The sequence below is a fragment of the Nymphalis io genome, chromosome 21 (assembly GCF_905147045.1).
Source record: "Nymphalis io chromosome 21, ilAglIoxx1.1, whole genome shotgun sequence".
NCBI lineage: Eukaryota > Metazoa > Arthropoda > Insecta > Lepidoptera > Nymphalidae > Nymphalis > Nymphalis io.
In genome coordinates this window covers 3,609,495-3,626,011 of record NC_065908.1, presented here as the reverse complement: position 1 = coordinate 3,626,011, position 16,517 = coordinate 3,609,495, and the positions used below count along the sequence as shown (strand labels likewise).

Genomic DNA, 16,517 nt, shown 5'->3' with positions numbered 1-16,517 from the left:
CGGGTGTTTAGGATATATATCAATGCGTTTTAAGGGCAATGACTTTGTCATCTCCCAAAACCGTATATTATAATATTAATATTATTGCGAAAGTAACTCAATTTGTCTGCTACGCTTTCACGGCTAAACTATTGGACCAATTTTGATAATTTCGTATGAAACAAGCTTGAAATCCTAGGAAGGACATAGGTTTTTTACTTAAAACCTGCGGCCAACCACTACTCTAACACGCGAGTGTATCCGCGGGCGAAAACTGGTAAAAGAATGAATTTTGAACGACTCCTTGGATAAACTTGAAGATGGATACACGTGACAGAATTCTCACGATGTTTTCCTTCACCGCCAACCACGTGATCAATTATAAACACAAATTGAAGTCATAAAAAATCAATGGTACCCGTCCGCATTTCGAACCGCGATCTTCGCACCTTATTTATTAATTATTTAAAAATATTTTTCAACATCAGTTTTCAATCTTCTGATGTCAATCTCTATAATAGAATAATAATTGACTAACTGTCTGACATATCAACGAACAGCATAAACTACTGGGGTTAGGGCTAGATTTAACTCTTTAGTTAGTAAGGGTAAGGGGGTGAAAGTTTATATGAAAATCCTTCATTTTTGAAGAAAGAGCTGTAGAAATTAGTACTTAGCAATTCTGAATTATGACCCGAGTAACGTCGCAAGTATAGCGCTGGTCTTAGACAAATTGATGACAACCGATCGAGATGTTAGTCGATTCAATTTTAGTGATCTTCAATTAATTCAATTCAGACTTCCGCATGTGTATTCGAATACATAAACTTCACTCATAATACTTACGCCTTATTTGTAACATGTTTCACGATTGACATATATATGTAATATTCTGTGAATATATTCGATAATGTTATATAACGTTAAAAAAACATTATAAAAACACTTTCTTATATCTCATATGGGTTATGTTGTAACTATGTGCTAATGTCACATTGGTAATTACCTTTCTTATTTGAGTAGAAGATTTCGTGCTTATTCCATCATGCTCAAATACGAGTTAGTCGATACACATGTGATTATTATCAGACACATGCATTCCTCACGATGTTTTCCTTCAACGGCAAGCCCGAAATGAATTATAAACAAAAACAAGAACATAAAAATTCAATGTTGCCCGAGTATGAATCCGCAATCTTCGGTTCGATTCAACTATTCTAGTCACTGTTCGATCTCGGCTTCATACAGATTATTCAAAAGTAAATTTCACACAGATGCTCATATCGAAAAGCGTAATTATAACCAATAAACTCGTCGGTAAGACGTATGAAATGATCATGACTCACAATTATCTTAACACAGTAAAGATTGCTGACATACGTGTTCTGATCTCAATAGCAGTACAAAATCTCGTTTGTTTTAGGAGTCGCTTGATGACATTTGACATATCTCAAATGATAAGAATGTGTTGCATTTATTTAGTGAGTGTATTAGGTAGAACGAAAGAGACGAAATATTTCAATAATCGTACACAATATACGTACGTACATAATGTGATATACTATTATTTATTCAACTAAAGGTACTTCTGAATCGTCGTTTTAAAATATTAAATATACCCACAACGTAGAACCGGTAAGAAATCGATACAAAATTATACACCTCGACTAAATAGATGCAGTAACTTTTCTGGGGCAATACGGTTTTAGGACGGGATCCTAGAAAGCGTTCAATATGTATCCGTTGCTAAATTTAAAAAAAAATAAGTGAACGCTTGTGTGCAAAAAGTTACTGTACATTTATTCCCTGGTTTATTTTTTGTTATATTTAAAATTTATAAACAATGACAAAATATGCGTAAAAAACCCGCTGTTTCTTGTATTTTCTTTTCCGAACCGAAGTAGTTTCTAATTTGTCAATCGATAAATAAGTGTATTGCTTCTATAATTAATAATCAATTTTGATTCGATTTGATAAAATAACTTGACTGATAGCGACCACATGTTTATTTGATGAGATTTTAAAGTGCGCAAATTAAGGTCCAATAATTCCTTACTGTATATTTTTATTAATATATATATACAAAATACCCGCAAACCTTCTTCTATAAAGATTAGGAGATTTTAGCCCAGCAGTAACATCTACATGCTGTCATTTCACTTATTTAAGTACTCATGACGCGCAGTCACAAACACAAAGCGACCACATAGCGAAATTCGCAAATTATGACAATTCGACCACAAAGTGAATGACAATGAATGACAGCCATCTGCACTATTTTTGTTGCGTGTATCCTTTAATTAAAGTTAATCCGTATGAATCCTCAAGAGTAGAATAAATTTATAGTGTTATCCTATATAAACCATGATAGAATGACTGAGAGAATTTTTGTTAAGCGGATTCAGTCACGCTTGTGAGCATATTTTATTGGATTCTCAAGGAGGGTTAGCCAAAAGAAGGGTAAGTATGTCAAATGTTTTGAACACAGTCCACACATTGCGTTAATCTCAAATAAATGAAATACGCCAACGATGAAGAAAGATCCTTTAATTGATAGTATAATGGATGTATTCAATATTCAATGTCCTCTCATGTTCTGACGTCACAATCGAGTTCTACATCCAGTTTCGAATTTGATCTTATATAATACCACAGCTATGGTCCAGAGTAAATATAATGTTTAATCTTCACAAACAATTACAGTTAGCTGATAAAACATGAAGATAAGCAAGTATTTCGTGTAATCGAGTGCGCACACGCACCCTACATGCCGTATAGTTTAAACAAGTTTAGGCCTAGCTCACCGCAATAGGACTACCCGATATGTCGTCCAGGGCTGTCAAAACCCGAATGAACATCCCTTTCACTAAACCTACGGTACTTAATTATAAGCAATATTAATCTGAATCTTGTTTTATCTTGAATATAAAAGATTTGTTTTCACTATATTTTTATTGCAATCCGGTTTTAACTGGTTTTTACTAGTTTTATCAGAATATGTTACAGAATATTGAGTTTTTACAATCCGCTAAATTTGTGAGGTAAAAAACAAGATAACGAGCACGTTGCAATGAATTTTTACATATTCGTAAATCTGAGCCGTCTTAATTAATAAGCTACAAATTCTCTTTAACAAGCAAGTAGAGGCCTTTTCCCAAAAATGGCATATTTAAGTACTCGTACTGTAAGATTTTCATGATCGGAATGTTAATATTATGGGCAAACAAAAGCCGAGATGGCTGAGTGGTTAGAACGCGTGAATCTTAACCGATGATCGTGGGTTCAAACCCCGGGCAAGCACCACTGAATTTTAATGGGCTTCATTTGTGTTTATAATTCATCTCGTGCTTGACGGTGAAGGAAAACATTGTTAGGAAACCTGCATGTCTAATTTCATTGAAATTATTCCACATGTGTATTCTATCAAACCGCATTGGAGCAGCGCGGTAGAATAAGCTCCAAACCTTCTCTTCCAAAGGCAGAGGATGCCTTAGCCCAGCTGTGGAACATTAACAGGCTGTTACTGTACTGTACTGGGCAAACATTTATTTTTATCAACCAAAATAGTGAAAAAAATAATTGTAAAAAAGGCGTAGTGTCCAGATTTTTTAAATTAATTGAAAGTAGCAACCCTGATTGAGCAGGATATCGGTGATCGAGGTAGACGGGGCATTGACCTCTAAGTACTGTTATTCATTACTACTAGGGCTTATATACCGTAGTAATACTATTTAAACGACAATAACATTGACTATGTTTTTACTTGCTGTAAATTATGTTGGATGACGAGATGACCCAGTGGTTAGAACACGTGAATCTTAACCTATAATCGTGGGCTCAAACCCGGGCAAGCACCACTGAATTTTCATGTGCTTAATTTGTGTTTATAATTCATCTCGTGCTTGTCATGCCTGAAACCTGCATGTGTCTAATTTCGTTGAAATTATGCCACACGTGTATTCTACCACCCCGCATCGGAGCAGCGTGGTGGAATAAGCTCCGTATCTTCTCCTCAAAAGAGAAAGGAGGCCTTAGCCCAGCAGTGGGACATTAACAGGCTGTTACTGTCTGTACTTTACTGTACTGTAAAATTATGTTTATATTTGTCTTCAAATTAATTATCGTTTTACGAATCTACACCAATGTAATCAATGCGAAAGTAACTCTGTTTGTCTGTTACGCTTTCAGATCTAAATCATTGAAAGGATTTTGATGAAATTCGGTATAAAGCAAGCTTGAAGAAAGTAAGGACATAGGTTACTTTTTTATAACTATCACCAGCTTCTTCTCCCTTAAATGCGGTAAACCGCGGGCAACGCTAGCAACATAAACCTCAAGTGCTTAAGAAATGTCTCAAAACAAACTTACTAAACTTAAGTTCATAACAAATACTCGAGTCCCGACATATTCTATACATATTTTTAGTAAATAATTATTGAGCCTTGCTTATGGTAAATATGCTATAAAAAATTATTGAGGCGATATTAAAGCGCTAAATAAGCTGCCCAGGTGAATAGGGAATTTTTCAAAAAAAAAAAAAACATTTTCGAAATGCAACAATTTTAAACAAAATTGAAACAATATTGAAAATAAAAAATACAATCGATCGAGAAATGTTCGAATTTCATAAAAAACCACGAATCACAACAGTAACAGTAACAGTAACAGCCTGTAAATGTCCCACTGCTGGGCTAAGGCCTCCTCTCCCTTTTTTTTTTTTTGAACCATCTCCTCAAAAAAAAAAAAAAATCACAAACATCTACATAATCAACTATTCCATGTTATTTTGTATGAACGATACAAACACTTTATTATTTCAGTACTTATAAATATTGTTTTGTAAGATAGGTATTGGTAAGTGTAAGATAGGTAGGTAGGTAAATCTTATAAATGCCGAGATAGTGGTTAGAATGCGTGAATCTTAACCGATGATCATAGGTTCAAACCCGGGCAAGCCCCGCTGAATTTTCATGTGCTTAATTTGTGATTATAATTCATCTCGTGCTTGACGGTGAAGGAAAACATCGTGAGGAAACCCGCATGTGTCTTATTTCATTGAAATTCTGCATATGTGTATTCTACCAATCCGCATCGGAGCAGCGTGGTGGAATAAGCTCCAAACCTTCTCCTCAAAAGGGAGAGGACGCCTTAGTCCAGCAGTGGGACATTCACAGGCTGTTACTGTTACTATAGGTAAATCTTTGTTTGTAGCCAAAGGATACAAATTTATGTCACACAAGAATATGAAACGCGTCACGCTTGTCACATCAATAGTCTAAATTTAAAGCGCATACAGACATACTTATTTAACAATACTAGTAGCCTGCGAAATCATCCGTGCTTAGAGTCAGTGCCACATACTCGTGTATATATACGGTCTTACTTATAAACTTTGATTAGTGGCTGTCAAATCAAACATAGTTCGCTCTTTCTGTCATTATTGATTTGACATTCGAAAGAAGAAGACAAAGCATTGTTTAACTAATCACTCGCCAAAAGGTTATAAGTAATCATAGCAAAAAAAATATCTATGATCGTCAAAAAAAGTTATAGAGGTTTGGTCGTTATTCCACCAGCTCACGCTGTTTCCTATCCGACCACGAGATACATACAAAAAGCAGTGGTTTCAGACCAGATTTGTAGCCGACGTCGTCATCGGTAAAGATTAAAGTGTTCCACTGGGCTATCTCAACTCTGCAGTATCTGCCCTAAATAAACTTATTCTTATTAACCGCTAGTAGCAGTCTGTTTTTGCAATAATATTAAAATTTTGAAGATCAAATAATATGAAATCATCATTCTATATTTGAATAGTCTTTCCCGTGAGAAATGTAATAAAAACCGTGTCATTCTTTTGTTAAGAAATATAATCACACTTTATCAAAATCTTGGGTAAAACACGCTTTTTATCGTCTATCTGCTTACGTCTTTGAACAAAATATTAAAATTTAGTTTTTATTTATATTGCCTGATTTGTTAGTGTAATTTATTTTATTATATAATTATGTTAATGTAAATAAATGAGAAAAATAATAATAGTCTTTTCGACCTCTAAAAAAATATTTAAAAAAAATGTATGACTATAATATTTAACCTTTACTATTTTTGTCAGGGAGGGACTTAGAGCTACATACGTCATTTATACAAATAAATAAAATAGAAGTCTGTAATTTAAAAATAACATAATAAATAATGCCTCTTTTTCATTCAGTAAATATGGCTATTTGCGATTTAAACCAGGCCATGTGGCCATCCAATACGCTTTATAAAATATATAATAAGTAGGCACTAGGCGGTTGACGATATAGGTCATCTCGCCCAGAGATATTTAATAATAAACATCCCTTCATCACCAATGTACCACCAACTTTGGGAACTAAAATTGTTATATCCCTTTTACTTGCAGTTACACTGGCTCACACTCTTTTCAAGCCGGAATACTACAATACTAAATTATGCTGTTTGGGGATAGGAAATGTCATGAGGGTGGTACCTACCCAAACGGGCTTGCACAAAGCCCTACTTGCTCACTAAGCGCCTCGTCTTGATTACATTACAGACAAACAGCCAAGCCAACCAACAAGTCTTATAATTATATTATGTATGTATCACTGTTCGTTTACAGTTCCATAAAATAAATATACCTTATTTATATAAATATTTATCACGCATAAAAAATTTCGACTATGTTTGTCTGAGGTATTATTCAGTAAATTTAATTCCAATAATCAAGCTTAGCCCATATATGATATCAAATGCAAAAAAGCACTAATGTTTGCGACACACCTGTTGGCAATTTGAATTCCTCGCTCCTCAAAGCGATAATCTATTCTCGCGTTGACATTAATATAATTACAAATTACAGTCAGGTTCTGCCGCATTTCATTCAGACATTCACCTCTACATAGGAGCTGACTCATCTATATACACTTAAACCATAATACAGCTTTATGCCCGTATAACAACTTTAAAAAAAATATTTATTTATTTATTTATTTAATCTTAGGAAGACAAACAGTTGACATATACAAAAATAATTATCACATAAAAAAAAAATCATATACCAATCAAGCCTTCACAAATAATTAAATCATAAATACAGATTGAATAAAATTTTACAGAGTATGACCAAATTAATAAATAACTTTGTAAAAAATAATAAATATACAAATTCTATTCAAGGTATAATATATATTATTGATATCATGAACACGTGGAATAAAACTTGTTAACCAACTTAAGAAGCAAAGGGTACCAATGTTCGACCCGAATTTTTTTTTTTTAGTTTAGTTACACTGATTTGTACATGGAATATATATAATATCTTATATATTGTTGGTAGTGACAATGTATTGGTTCATTGGTTCCTGCTTATGGAAGCCAGCTACGTTTCCGAAGGTTTCCACTGCGTGAAAAAAATAAAGGTTGTCTATTTGGTCGCCCTACCTACAACATGTGCAGTATGTATTTATATACATATATGTTATATATATATATATATATATGTTATAGTTATCAAATACAGTATGATTAATCGATAGTGGTACAAAAATTAATTTACAAAGTAAAAAACTACTCCAGCAACAAGAAATTTAGCATAGCCGGTGTCATCTTTGTCATCGTCTTTTAATGCTGAAGTTATCGATTGTCGATTTCAAAACTCCCAATACTATATTAGCAGACCATATAAAGGCAAAATACGATATTATTTCGATAAGAATAATAAGTTTAAAATTTTTATCTACGAACAACCGAATCGAAGTTGTAAACATTTGCGTTATGATTTTTATAAAAAAAAAAGATAAAACCTTAATTTGCTTTACGAGAAATTATAAAGTACTGATCCTACCCCAACACAATACTAAGCATTGCTAATTGGCGATAGAATGTGTAGTGAGTGAATGGTACCTACCCAGGTAGGTGGACTTGCACAAAGCCCTACAACTAAGTATATAATGTATAACAGTTAACAGCTTTAAATGATTTTAAATTAATTAGGTTTTTTTTTTTTATATAGAATAGGAAGGCGGACGAGCATATGGGCCACCTGATGGTAAGTGGTCACCAACGCTCTTAGACATTGGCATTGTAAGAAATGTCAACCATCGCTTACATATCCAATGCGCCACCAACCTTGGGAACTAAGATTTTATGTCCCTTGTGCCTGTAATTACACTGGCTCACTCACCCTTCAAACCGGAACACAACAATATCAAGTATTGCTGTTTTGCGGTAGAATATCTGATGAGTGGGTGGTACCTACCCAGACGAGCTTGCACAAAGCCCTACCACCAGTATACTGTACTAGTACTACCAGTATATAGGTGACTAACTAATACGTATTTCGTCAACGTTACTCGTTTAACTCTTAACTTTGTAGTTATTTTAACAAGTAAAACATCTTATGTTTACATGAGATTCAATTAGGAGGTAAACGCTAATGCGCCGAATACATGTCCGATGTAAAGTACTGATGACAGAACAAGTTTTAATTTCAATTTTTAATTTTCACTATCAAATAACCATCATAGCAAAAATCAAAAATTATTTTATTAAATATAAAAGTATGTTAATATAGGAATAAAAAAGTTCGCTTTATATTGTATATGTAACTTTTAATTTTTAAAGACCTAGGTTAAATTGCAAGTACATTCATTAATACAAAAATCATTTATAAAATTTAAAAGCATAAAAAAATTTTTTTTTTTTTAAGTAACCTTCATATACATATTGTCATTGAATAATTAATTACTAAATCACAAAATTATTAATGTCGCATATCTGACATTTGAGGATAGTGTTCCGCGTCGATTTTTGTGTAATTTTCCTTACAGAATCTTCTACTGTTATAATTCTAGCTATTATAGATATAACGTAAGAAAACAAATTAATAATGAATTGATGTATAATTTATATTCTGATGCATTTGGAAATACGAAGATTCTCGAGATTAGTATTTCGAACATACAATACAAAATCTATTTCGTAATTCATTTTTCGATACTGAACAAGTCTTAGTGACGTCACTGGGGCACAAATTCACTAATCTAGATTCTGGTGGCGTTGCGGAAGACAAGACTGTGTCAGTAAAACAGAAACTCAACGTGACTAATTACCAATTTTGTAAGTGATGGTAACGAAATTTTGCAATTCACACTTTATAAGAACGAAATGTTTTATAAAATATAACTGGCACTGTTTCCCGGTACCGCTTGCGTTTGAACTATATTCCAGTTTCTTGTATATTTACATTTCCTGCGCCGAATCTAGAGGTCAATTGGGTCTTGTTGACATGAGTGCCAGAGACCTGATTTGGCAATCAGATCTTTGGATCAATCAAGTCTCGCCGTAAGGGTTGCTGCAAAACTGGGATGAGACATCCTAGTTAGTTCCTCCAGTTAGTTGATACGACGTTACCAACGTACGTCAATATGGTAGCGGTAATAGTATTAGTCTATTATGCTGTTACCTAAAACCTGTAACCTTTTTCAATAAAGAGATTATCAGACACAAACATATAATCGAACCAAATTTTAATCTCCTAAGTTTGTTATATAAATAATGATGCAGATTAACAACTACGCTTACATTTACGAACATTGATATGTACTATTATTAATGAGCAATAAAAGATAACAGAAACACATGTGAATTCGATCGTTTAACAACAATAAAATGAATATGATACTATAATAAATTACACTGTTTTTAATGTCATAATATGATGAATAAATGGAAGTTTCTAGAATAATAGCAGCTTTATAACGTCATTAAATATAAATTTTACTGGTGGTAGGGCTTTGTGCAAGCTCGTCTGGGTAGGTACCACCCACTCATCAGATATTCTACCGCAAAACAGCAATACTTGATATTGTTGTGTTCCGGTTTGAAGGTTGAGTGAGCCAGTGTAATTACAGGCACAAGGGACATAAAATCTTAGTTCCCAAGGTTGGTGGCGCATTGGCTATAAGCGATGGTTGACATTTCTTAGAATGAAAATGTCTAAAGGCGTTTGGTGACCACTTACCATCAGGTGGCCCATATGCTCGTCCGCCTTCCTATACTATAAAAAAAAAAGACTTATGTGAGATATATTTGTAGTTGATCTTCCAAGTCGAGTTTTTTTACCAAATTTAATATACGAATGAAATTAATCAGTAAAATCACCGTCTGTTTATATCCCACTACTGGGCTAATGGCTCTCCTTTTGAGGAGAAGGTTTGGTGTTTATTCATGTGGCAAATTCTCATTCGACATATGTAGGTTTCGAAATGTTTTCCTTCACGGGTTGAGCACGGGATGAATTATAAACAAAAATTAAGCACTTGACACAGTAGCGCTAGCCTGTATCTGAACCAGCAACCTTCGACTAAGATGGATGCTTCTAATCACTGATGCATCTCGGCAATCAGTAAATAAATTTATCTTAAAAATTATAATTGAAGCCATACCAACGAATATAGTAATAAATTACAAAACATTATTTCGCAACGTTATATATGACATTTTATTATAATTTCAATATGTCACATATAATCATAGAATTTCAAATCACACCTTCACAATATTATACCTTGAACTCTTGGCTAATGAAGTTGAAATTGATCATTAATTTTGATGCAGCGGAGTAAAAAGTTTAGTTTAAAATGATCTTACAAATGATTGATATTTGTAAAACCCAAATATTTTTTTAAACTATACCATTTAATTGAGTATAGAAAAGTAAATAAAAGAAGCCGAGATGGCCCAGTGGTCAGAACGCGTTAATCTTAACTGATGATCGTGGGTTTCAAACCCGGGCAAACACTGATGAATTTCCATGTGCTTAATTTGTATTTATACATTATCTCGTGCTTAAGAGTGAAGGAAAACATCGCGAGGAATCCTGCATGTGTCTAATTTCACTGAAATTCAGCCACATGTGTATTCCCAACCCGCATTGGAGCAGCGTGGCGGAAAAATCTCCAAACCTTCTCCTCAAAAAAAAAAGAGAGAAGGCGTTAGCCCAGCTGTGGGCTATTCACAGGCTGTTACTGAAGTAAATAATTATTGATTGCCTCGTTGGTCTAGTGGCTTGATGTAAGGCCGCAGACCCGGAGGTCCTGGGTTCAATTCCCAGATCGGGCCAGTAAAAAGTTATTGAGTTTTTCCGTCAGAAAATCTCAGTAGCAGCCCGAAGTCTGGAAATTGGAAGTGTTTTCACTCCCGTGCCTTGGAAAGCACGTAAAGCCGTTGGTCCTGCGCCTGAACTATTTCCGGTCGTGTCGGATTGCCGTCCCATCGGATTATGAGAGTTAGGGAATAGAGAGTGCAAAAAGTGTGTTTGCGCACACACTTGTGCACTATAGTATCTCCTGCGTAGTTGGTTAATCTCTCTTGAGATTGGCCGCCGTGGTCGAAATCGGTCTGGAGGACATTATTATTAAATAATTAGACCTGTATAAAATATCAAATATATATTTTTTTCATTATATAAAATTAAACAAAAATAATACAGAATAAACAGACATCACTGTTGTCTGTCTATCTAATCGCGATAAATTCAAAAACTAGGTTTGGTGTATAATTCATTGAGCTTGAGCATGAGAGCTTGGTGTACATTGGCTAAAATTATGTTGATTGTGGATTCTGCGCCTAAACCAGTTTAGGTATATGTATTATAATATAAACCTTTTATGTAATACCTTGTACCTCTGCATAGCCGGGATGATAGTCATACACAATTTATAAAAATGACACGTAGTCCAAGAGATTGTCCTAAGACATAGTATCGAGGACGCGGGTGATATATAAGATATAGTATTAGCTGTTTTTGAACACTAATATGATATAAAATATGTTGCTCTGTCCTGAGCTATATTTTCAAAAACATAATAAATGAAATTACCAATATAAAAATCATATTTTATTTTGCTGTCGGTACAACAGATGCGTTCCATCCTTGTTATAGCGCAGTTATAAATACCCGCAAGCAAACATTTACCCAAGGGGTATTAACTTTACAAGGGATACTTAACTTAAATGTTTTCAAATCATTTTAAACATACCGCTCACAAACAGAATGACGCCTGGTGTAAATAGATGATGATATAGTAATATTTATAAGTAAAAGTAACGTAATAACCTGTGAATGTTGCACTGCTAGGCTCAGGCCTCCTCCCTTTTGAGGCGAAGGTTTGGCGCTTATTCCACCACGCTCTTCCAGTGCGGTTTGGTGGTTACATATATGGCAGAATTTCAGTAGTATTAGACACATGCGGCGATGTTTTCTCTCAACTCCAAACAGGAGATGAATTATTAACACAAATTAAACACATTAAAATTCAATAGTGCTTACCTGGATTTGAATCCGCGAAAGTTAAAATTTACGTATTCTAACTACTGAGCCATCTCGATCAAATATTTTATGTTAAATAATAATAATGGCCTCGTAATCGAAATTCAACTATATCGGGCAATCTCAAAGAACCGACCAATTTGCGCACAAGGAGCACAAATGCGCAAGTGCGTGTACAAACATATGGACAATCTCTATTCTTTTGGTCTATCTTTTTAAATGTCGGGGAAATCCCCTTTGAACGCATCACGCTTTTAAAGCATTAATATATTTATTTATTTTTACTATTTACTGTATGGTAGGTTAATATTATTAGAAGAATAATATATCTTAAGTACATACTTGCATATCGCGAATGGTAAGTCTTCGTGCAAGTCCGTTTATGGTACCTAACCACGCAAACGTCAGTTATTTTTATGTAATCAAAGGTATTGCTGTTTTGCACAATATAATCACAAGCAAAAATGACATAATATCTTAGATATCAAGGCGCATGCGCATTGATAATACGTGTAAATACGTGCAATAAATGTGCAACATATTTAATCAATTTTATAAGTGTAATTTAAACGAAAAATTATTAACTTTGTTATTTAATAGTAAAATGTACATATATTTTGTCTTGTACCTTTTAATATTTAATTAATTATACTTAAAATATTTGTATTTCATAAATATAATATCTAAACATGTATATTACCTTTAAAGCACTTGATTTGAATTGATTATAGGTGGATTTGATATCTTAGCTGCATAAACCTATGGAAGATTGCATGCGTAAATCTGTATTTAATTTACTTGATTAAAATAAAACCACTAATTACAATTAATTACAATAACAGTTGTTGTTACTAATTGTTGAAACACACGCGTATGTATTTTGGTAACATTCGATGGCTTGCATCATTTCAAGTGCGGATTCGAGTGCCCGCGTTTTAAGATTAATTAGTACATTTAAATCATAATTGCTCTGGAATGATAACGGTGCAGATTTTATGTGTGTCGAATGCATTTTTGCTATTTTTAATAGTTACTAAAGTTAATATTTTTAATATTCGTTGCTTTCTTTTGAAAGGGTAAATATTTTATAAATGTTATAAATAATTTTGATAAAAAACAATTACAGACTCTGCCAGTAACTATAATATTAAACATTCCAAGTACAATTTATGTTTCGTGTCCTGTTTCTACAGAATCAACTTATCAGACAATGGAACACATCGCGCAAGGATTCTTGCTGTATCTGTAAAATTTGTGGGTCGGACATTGGCTCCACCTCCCAAAATTTAGTGTCTGTACTTGATCAGGCTTTGTTACGTATCAACATAGGTGTAGGCTTAGGTCTAAGTCCTGCTATGTAACTCAACGACACAGTTACTTCGGAAGCCATAGCATAAATTCCTGCTACCTTAATAATCATTACAATTTAGAATCAGACCCGGACTTAGGGATTGAAGGCGCCTAGGTTCTAAGCCATTTGAGACCCTTTCACCATTCCGAAGCGGTTAGACTGAAATTATATCTTTTCTGGCTAGGTCCTTCGGCTGACCTTAATAAGGCCTTTGCCTTATAGTCCTAAAGTCCTGTAGGTATAAATCCGGGGCTGTTTAGAATCAAACAGTTTATGCAGGAAAGAGTATGACCAGTAAATAAGTGTTTATTTTTTAAAACACGGGTTAAAAAAGCAAAATTTTGTAGCCATTTGTACTATAACTAAATTTAACTTATAAAGCAATTTAAAAAAGTCTATATTAAACTTTTGTATCTCATATTATTACATTATATCAAACTTGAAACTGGCGACATCTGCTGTTGAGTTACCGGACCTATTTAGTTTAACCATCAAAAACCAATCATAATAATATTATATTGTCGCTAAATATTTAGCTACTTCCTTACTAATAAATGTAGTTTAGCGGATGATTGTTATACGTAACGCCACCAATTGACATACCTTGAATTGATATTTCATCTTTACTCTGATTTCGAAATAGAAAAAAAAACAAATATGTTTTTCTCAATTACTTAGTTACCACATGCAATTGTTCATAGACGCTAGCGACATCTAATATTGAGTAATACAATTATTTTCATTCATAGCAAGCTACGACAAATACTTATTAAATTATAAATCAATCAGCAACTTTTCAATTCAATCGATTATTTATTTCTAAGTAATACGATAAGAAATCAATTTTAGTTTTCATGCTTGCTCACAGTGGCGTGACATCTTCAGTGAATTACGTTTAAATGCAATCTGTAGAATACAATTGCTTTAATTTGGCGGGAACCGGGTCAAGGGTCAGCAGTTACAAGTGTGAACAATTTGTCTTTTATTGCGTCTAATCTTTGACTAATTCATTTATTGGGTCACTTGTTTCCGTTCGCCGCTTCGCCCGCGTCAATGGAGGAGGTGATAACCCCCTGACAACATATTCAATATATTATGCATGAAATGTAACTACAGGCACAAGGGACATACCGTCTTCGTCCCGAAGGTTGGTGGCGCATTAGCGATATAAGGAATGGTTAATACTTCTTACATCGCCAATGTCTATGGACGGTGGTCACCACTTAACAACATTTGCCCGTCCGCCTTCCAAATACAAAAAAAAAAAAAAACAAATTAAACACATTTATAGTACAAGTTATAATTATATAAGTACGATATGAGATTCTTAATATGTAACATCTTTAGATGTGATGATACATTACAGTAACATTTGAGTAACAAGATGTCTTTAAGTTCTCGTTTTAATTTTCTTTTAATATATTTATGATAAACTTTAAATGCCTCGATCATATACACGGTTCAAATTAGTTAGATACGAATTAATAAACGATCTGGGGAACCGTATTTTATTATTTGTTATGTATTAATGTGTTGAATATAAAATTTAGGTATAATAAAAAAAAATTAAGTACATATTGAAATATAACGATAGCGCGATTCAATATATATGCAGCGCCTTCAAAGGATAGAAATATTTAAACAATATAATCAATTATTATTTTGTTTAATTGTAAAAAAAAAAAAAATACTTAGTAACTCTAAAAATCAATTTCACGTGTTATTGCAATAGTTCTAGTTGCACAGAATTACGAAACGAATATAACTTAATGTTTCAAAACTCCGTGCTCAGCGGTAGTGTCGTAGTCAGCATCCCTGTATTCTATATTTCGAAATGTAAACTATCATAATAAAACTAAGAAAATTTTATTTGTATCCGACACAAAGTTCTTGCGTTCTGGACACCACATACTTTGATGTCTTCATGTACGCTTTTAGAAAATACGTTAGACAGAGGTGAGGAATTTGTAAATTCATTAATAGAAAGGAAGACAGATATTCGAAGTATCGGTTGACTTTGAAATCGCTCAAAAGAACCGCAAGTCAAGTGCCTAATCTTCTTAATTTTTGTTTTGGATCTATTCCATAACTGTTTACAATGGAAGCGTATATACCATTAGTCATATATTGATTTAATGACTGTAAATTTTTACATAATTATTTTTATATTTCTCTAAATAAAAATTATATTTACAAAAACATATTTAACATACGTGAGCACAGTCGTTAGAAACTCGTCGATATCAATATCGTGTCAAAATATATTAACTAACAATTTGTTGCTGCAATATATTATGTACTAATAAATCATTTTTTTATTTTATTTTTATGCAATTCTCTGATATATTGTTAACATGCATATGAAATTGCACTAATCTGTCTGTCGCAGGTTTGATTTTATGACGGACATTGCTCGGTATATTACTCAACTAGCGCTTCAAGCGGCTTCATTTGCTTGCTATATAACAATTTCCATAGCTCTTTCTTCTAAAATTAAGGATGTTCATACAAATCTCTCTTATCATTTATTATCTTAGGGGTTACATTTTTAAAAATCCTCTAGTGCTCACCTTATGTGTACAAGGAACCTATATGAAAATTTTCATGGTGCTAGCCGTCGCAGTTTGAACAATGTGTTGATATGTTAGTCAGTTATTATTTTATATATAAATATATACATAAATTAAAAAACATATATTTCTAATTTGCTTTAACTTTAAAAATCACCTAGAACTAATAATAATAATTACGTAGCACAAGAGCCGGTCTTGTAGCCAATTAGCTTCCAGATGTTAATTATAATGGTACTTTGTAGAAATCGCTATAAAGCCACCTTGTGTCTTATTTGTG

General features: G+C 33.3%; 3 protein-coding genes across 5 annotated transcripts in view; 1 reads left to right on the top strand and 2 right to left on the bottom strand.

Moving 5' to 3' along the window:
• The window catches only part of LOC126776726 (protein mini spindles), a 230,730-nt gene that overhangs the window by 15,377 nt on the left and 198,836 nt on the right, over positions 1-16,517 (bottom strand). The gene's annotated exons all lie outside the window — the stretch shown is intronic.
• The window catches only part of LOC126776827 (tetratricopeptide repeat protein 5-like), a 233,039-nt gene that overhangs the window by 181,602 nt on the left and 34,920 nt on the right, over positions 1-16,517 (bottom strand). The window lies entirely within an intron of this gene.
• LOC126776863 (torso-like protein) overlaps positions 1-16,517 on the top strand; it is a 63,233-nt gene that overhangs the window by 36,110 nt on the left and 10,606 nt on the right. The window lies entirely within an intron of this gene.